This window comes from Schistocerca americana, chromosome 1, assembly GCF_021461395.2.
Source record: "Schistocerca americana isolate TAMUIC-IGC-003095 chromosome 1, iqSchAmer2.1, whole genome shotgun sequence".
Classification (NCBI taxonomy): Eukaryota; Metazoa; Arthropoda; class Insecta; order Orthoptera; family Acrididae; genus Schistocerca; species Schistocerca americana.
Genome location: NC_060119.1, coordinates 356,842,992 through 356,850,000, shown reverse-complemented (window position 1 = coordinate 356,850,000; position 7,009 = coordinate 356,842,992). Strand labels below are relative to the sequence as shown.

Here is a 7,009-nt window from a genome sequence, read left to right as displayed (position 1 = left end):
TCTCTACTTCGACCATTATTGGTTATTTTGCTCCCCAAATAGCAAAACTCCTTTACTGCTTTAAGCGTCTCATTTCCTAATCTAATTCCCTCAGCATCACCCGACTCAATTCGACTGCATTTCATTATCCTCGTTTTGCTTTTGTTGATGTTCATCTTGTATCCTCCTTTCAAGACACTGTCCATTCCGTTCAACTGCTCTTCCAGGTCCTTTGCTGTCTCTGACAGAATTACAATGTCATCGGCGAACCTCAAAGTTTTTATTTCTTCTCCATGGATTTTAATACCTACTCCGAATTTTTCTTCTGTCTCCTTTACTGCTTGCTCAATATACAGATTGAATAACGTCGGGGATAGGCTACAACCCTGTCTCACTCCCTTTCCAACCACTGCTTCCCTTTCATGCCCCTCCACTCTTATAACACCACAACAACAACACTGATCATCGTAATAAATCACCAGTCTTAATTAGATTATCATGTATAATGTGTGTTTATATGGTGTGCACTACATCTCTATGCAGTCAAACCGTATTATAGGGACCAGAGAGTTGTGTGACAACATAGCATGGTCTTGATAAAGTTTATAATTCGTCCCAGACGATCGACATTGCACATTTGGTGGTGAAGAGCGTGAGACGATATTTACATAAATTGCTTGCTTCCTCCCTTCATTACTCTACGTACTGATAGGCTGTCCTCTGGGATTGTTTATCTCATTTAAAGCGATGTCTGGGTGAAACAGAAGTAATAGTGAATTTGCATTTCATTTCTACAGTCATAATAAAAACGGAGTGGTACTCTTGCTCTTGGCGACTCCAACCGAAACTGAGTAGTAACCATGGAAGCTCTTCATCCTTCTTTGAAAATGTTTATCACACAATTAATAACTGATGTCAAGTTAAGGTTAGTAGTAGAAGTAGTAGTAGTAGTAGCTTTATTCAACTGTAGACTTCTTTTTACAAGGATATAGGACATGTCAAAGTATTTACAAATTTAGATCAATTTAAAATAAGCTAATTCGTACACACAAACATTTACAGACTTCTAGTTAGAGACAATCATTAGATTTACTCCTGGTATACAATACCTTTTTTTTACAAATAACTTATTAAATAATGTAATGCCACACTGTTCACTCATATCTCACTATGAGTCACTGCACACACTACACACACACACACACACACACACACACACACACACACACACACTGTTACGCTCTCCCACCAGCGAAAGTGCTTGTAACACTTCATAATTCCCATCTTTTTATATCTCTATGTATCATGTCATTTCAACTTCTTGTGTAATGTCTTGAAGTCCTCACCTTCCAAGGCTAAATATATATATTGATTGTAAAGGAGTTCAGCGCTGTAGCTACGGTGGCAACTTGAACTAACAACTGTAAACACCAGATATACATTCGGTCAGTGTTAAGCAGTGTACGTGCGGCAGTAGTGGGTCAACGTTGTTTTGTCACAAATGGCAGTGGAGGAGCAGCATGTTTTGAAGAACAGAAAAGTGTGTGGAAAGTTTGTCCCCCACACCTTGACTCCCAAATAAAGAGAACGACGCGTGAACACTTGCCTGACTAGACTGAAACGCAAAATTCTTTTTTGGAAAAAAAATTATCACGATTGAAGCGACTCATAGTTATCAATACGAATCTACCACATAACGATGAAGTACAGGAATTTACATGAATGGCTAAGGCTTTGACGACATAACAGACATTCAGACCAATGTGGCGCACGAATTGAGCAACATCCCAAAGAGGGACTTTTGTGGCTGTTTCACGTTGTTGTATGAACGTTCTGTGGGTTGTACTCTATGTGGAAAACTGAAACATTAAAACCACCAATTAAACTCCTCTTTATTTTCCATTACTTCAGTCTCGAAAGCCTTTGGACTTCCGGGTGTACAAAATACACCGTCTGACAGAAAAGATAAGTAAAATTGCAGTTCTCTGTGACAGATAGAACGGCCACCTCAAAGAATTAGTGTTATTCCTGTGTAGTGTTATTACCAGGCCCGGTAGGGTATATAAGAGGCGTGACCAGGCCTCAGTGATGGTCTCCATTTGCCTGGTTGGTCACATCGTGCGATATCCAGATTTGTGCGGCATTTCAACGTGACAGTGGCCCAATGTTGGTTTAAATGGTTCAAATGGCTCTGAGCACTATGGGATTTAACATCTGAGGTCATCAGTCCTCTAGAACTTAGAACTACTTAAACCTAACTAACCTAAGGACATCACACACACCCATGCTCGAGGCAGGATTCGAACCTGCGACCCTAGCGGTCGCGCGTTTTCAGACTGAAGCACCTAAAACGCTCGGCCACACCGGCCGCCTCCAATGGTGGGCGGCTGGGAAATGCGTGAACAGGCGTACTCACCGTCAAGGTACCGGTCTGACCGCCACCAGGCACAGTGTAAGCGATTCACATCTGAAAATGTCATTTGAGAACACTTATCGGCCTCCTTGCAACAATTTAACAGATTATGTCGTCTTCCACGATTGGTCGGAGACTAACAACAGCCGGACTATAGAATTGTCATGCCACGCATAGGCTCCCGTTAACACAACAACACAAACAACTGCATTTGAAATGGTGCCGTGATTGGGGAGCATGGACTGCTGATGACTGGCGTCGCACTGTGTTCAGCGATGAAACGCCGTTTCACACTGCCTCGGATGACTATCGTCGGTGACTATGGCGGCGACTGGGGGAGAGGGCCCATTATTCCAATGGTTTGGAGGGCAACAGCGGCGCTGCTCCTGGCGTCATAACGTGGGAAGCCATCGGGCATGACTTCAGGTCATGGATGGTAGTAATTGAGGGAACCCTGAGGGCACAACGGCACATCACGAGAATCCTGCATCCTCATGTGTTACCTTTCATGCGACATTATCTTAGTGCCATTTTTCAACACGAGAATGCTCGTCCACAGATGGTACATTTTTTCATGAAATTCTGCGAGGCGTTTACGTACTCCCGTGGCCAGCTAGGTCCCCAGGTCCATCTCTGATGCAACATGTGCTGGGCCAGTTCAGTCATTAACTCTGTCACAGTATCAGAATCCAGGAACCAGTTACAACAGCTGTGGGCCAGCTTTGCCAAGAGTGTGTCCAACGGCTTTATGAGACACTCCTAACGGAATCAGTGCATCCATCCATGCCAGAGATGGTACAGTGTCAAACTGGTAAGTGGTCTCATACTGCCAAGAGCTTCGTAGAGTTGACTCACTTTGATGATCATCAAAGTAACATCACATACCCTCTCACACTTTGGTGTTTCATTTCGTTTCTTTCTTCCCTTCTAGGTGCTTTGCCTTTATTGTCATTCAGGGTAATCATAAAGTTGGTTTATAGGTATTCAATTTATTTGGGAAACAGCAGTCTCCTAGCTAAACATGAAAAACTTTCATTTGCTTTACCCACTGCTCAACCTACATATTGTCCGCCTCCGGTAGCTGAGTGGTCAACGCGAGAGAATGTGAATCCTAAGGGCCGCTTGCACGGTAGCTCAGCGCGTTCGGTCAGAGAGCTGGTTGGCCTCTGTAATAAAAAAAAAACTGAGTGAAAGGATCAACAACGAACTTGAACGGATGACATGTGATGTCCGCAACGACCAAACACAGCGATAAAAAAAAAAGGTCCGGGTTCGATTCCCGGCTGGGTCGGAGATTTTCTCCGCTCAGGGAATGGGTGTTCTGTTGTCCTAATCATCACCATTTCATCGCCATCGACGCACAAGTCGCCCAAGTGGCGTCAAATCGAAAGACTTGCACCCGGCGAACGGTCTACCCGACGGGAGGCCCTAGTCACACGACATTTATATTTTTACCTACATATTAGGTTGATGCATAAGGTCGTAGCGTTTTTGTTTTGTATGCCAGTATTCCGTTTGTTTACAAAAAAATGGCTCTGAGCACTATGGGACTCAACTGCTGAGGTCATTAGTCCCCTAGAACTTAGAACTAGTTAAGCCTAACTAACCTAAGGACATCACAAACATCCATGCTCGAGGCAGGATTCGAACCTGCGACCGTAGCGGTCTTGCGGTTCCAGACTGCAGCGCCTTTAACCGCACGGCCACTTCGGTCGGCTCGTTTGTTTACAGGGTGAAAAGTATTTAAACCGACAAACTCTGGGAGGTTGTAGGGGACATCAAAACAAATATTTTTCCTTAATGTCATTTTTTCCTATGAGAATTATTTAAACAGGTAGAGGCCGTATTACGCTCTTCAGTTGTTAGAGGCCGTGTAAAGATCTTCAGTTGTTATAGGGCGTATTACACTCTTCAGTTGTTTGGGGACGTATTACACTCTTCAGTTGTAGGCAACTTTCAATATTAAGGCTCTGAGCACTATGGGACTTAACATCTATGGTCATCAGTCCCCAAGAACTTAGAACTACTTAAACCTAACTAACCTAAGGACATCACACAACACCCAGTCATCACGAGGCAGAGCTAATCCCTGACCCCACCGGCAATCGAACCCGGAAACCCGATCGCGGGAAGCGAGACGCTACCGCACGACCACGAGATGCGGGCTGTAGGAACTGCTGTCCACCAGTGTAGTAGTGCATTGTCTCTGTTTACTAATGGAGCGATACACCTGGAGTGAGTACACTGATATGGTTAGTGTGTACTACGTAGCGCACCACAACGGACGACTGCACAGCGGGTTTATCAACAACAATATCCTAATCGCCGTATCCCGCATCATACGACCTCTGCTGCTGTGTACCAACGTCTGCGTGAGATTGGGTCATTTAGCAGATTACCTGGACAGGGATGCCGTCGCACGGTAAGAACGCTGCAATTTGAGGAAGCTGTCTTGCAGCATGTGCAGCGGGATGCTTCAATCAGCACTCGTGCAATTGCACGTCACATGGGGACGAATCAGACGAATGTAAGAACAGTCCTTCGAGAGCAATTGTTACGTCCATTTCACTTACAGCGTGTCCACAACCTGGAACCAGTTGATTATCCACCCAGAGCATTGTCAAAGTTGCTGGAAGACGTCCCGCTCCTTACAAGACAACACATGTGGTTCCAACATGACGGGGCGCCGGCACATTTCAGTCGTCGTGTGTGTCGATTCCTGGCCCGACGGTTCCCAGAAACGTGGATTGGCAGAGGTGGTCCTGTACCATGGTCTGCTTGATCCGCAGATAAGTCCCCTCTGGACTTTTTTGTGTGGGGAGAGATGCGCAACCTTGTTTACGCAACTCCTGTTGCATCAGAAGAGGATCTGGTTGCCCGGATAGTAGCAGCAGCAGCAGGAACAATTCAGGATACTCCTGCGATTTTCGCCCGTGTAAGACAGAAAGTGATCCGACGGTGTAACCTTTGTTTACGTGTCAATGGAGGCATTTTTGAAAATCTACTGTAATTGAAATTGGGTTGTATTAATGTGTTGTCTCTTGGCCATAAAAAATGGAAAAGTGTTTCTTGGTTTAATTAATTTGCCGCCAGAGAAATCTTCCCCTACCGGTTCAAATACTTCTCATATAACTCTCCTATAACAACTGAAGATCTTTATACGGCCTCTAACAACTGAAGAGCGTAATACGGCCTCCACCTGTTTAAATAATCCTCATAGGAAAAAATGACATTGGGGAAAACTATTTATTTTGATGTCCCCTACAACTTCCCAGAGTTTGTCAGCTTAAATACTTTTCTCCCTGTATAGTTTTTCATTTTTTATTTACAATTCATTGTTGCTGTTTGAGTTTGCATATTGTCATTTTGTCATTTCTAGATAGCGAATGGAGCTGTGGCCGGTAGAAAATAGAGAAATCGGAACATTTTCAACATATCCTTCTGTTCAGTAGAGGGATGACAGCAGCGGAGGCAGCCAGAAACATTTGCGCCGTGTTTGGGAAAAATGTCATTCGACAGAGCGCGGCAGGAAAACCGTTTTCTCGTTTTAAGGAGGATCGTTTTCACATTACACTCACCACGTTCAGAATGACTTTCGGCGCTTGACGAAGAACGTTTAAACGCATTAATCCGCAATGATCTACGTCACCGGACTCGAGAACTGGCAAGTATGATGCACTGCGGTCATTCCACCATCGTGCGACATTTGCATGCGGTGGGGAACGTTAAAAATATCGGGTTTTTGGTTACTGCACACTCTAAGCTCGTCATCAATTTGCTCGAGAACAATACCAATCATTCCTATCCTGTATTGTTAGTGGTAGACAGAAATCGTGTCTTTCTGCTAAAATAAGGAAAAGAAAGGACTGGTTGAGCCCAAACAAAGCAGCAACTTCGCGTGCAAGGACCTGTGCGCATCTACAAAATATGTTATACATGCGGTGCCAACGGCCATACCATGTTGAATACACCGGTTCTCGTCCGATCACCGAAGTTAAGCATCATCGGGCCCGGTTAGTACTTGGATGGGTGACCGCCTGGGAACAACGGGTGCTGTTGGCTCTATCTCATAGTCCGCAGCTCGTGGTCGTGCGGTAGCCTTCTCGCTTCCCGCGCCCGGGTTCCCGGGTTCGATTCCCGGCGGGGTCAGGAATTTTCTCTGCCTCGTGATGACTGGGTGTTGTGTGCTGTCCTTAGGTTAGTTAGGTTTAAGGAGTTCTAAGTTCTAGGGGACTGATGACCATAGATGTTAAGTCTCATAGTGCTCAGAGCCATTTGAACCATTTTGAACCACATGCGGTGGAACAGTGACGGTGTTGTATACAATGAATTTCTTCCCGGAGATATAACCATCACTGCTGACATTAATTGTCAGTAACTGAGACGTCTTGCAGACGCAATCCAAGAAAAACGATCACGAAGTCCGTGTGAAGTGATGCTATAGCACGAAAATGTCTACCCACATCCTGCTAGACTGACGAAAAACACTGTACAGGAGTTGGGTTGGGAAGTTACTCCGCACCCATGTTGTTCGCCTGATCTTGCGCCCACAGATGTTCACCTTCTCTGCTCCCTATCGAACGACCCTCAAGGAACTTCGTTTCCGGATGAACATGC

General features: G+C 45.0%; 1 non-coding gene across 1 annotated transcript; it reads left to right on the top strand.

Moving 5' to 3' along the window:
* The first annotated feature begins 6,335 nt into the window (after nt 1-6,335).
* On the top strand, nt 6,336-6,454 carry LOC124558211. The gene has a single exon (XR_006968759.1). It is a non-coding gene; the product is annotated as a 5S ribosomal RNA (ribosomal RNA).
* Nucleotides 6,455-7,009: the final 555 nt, after the last annotated feature.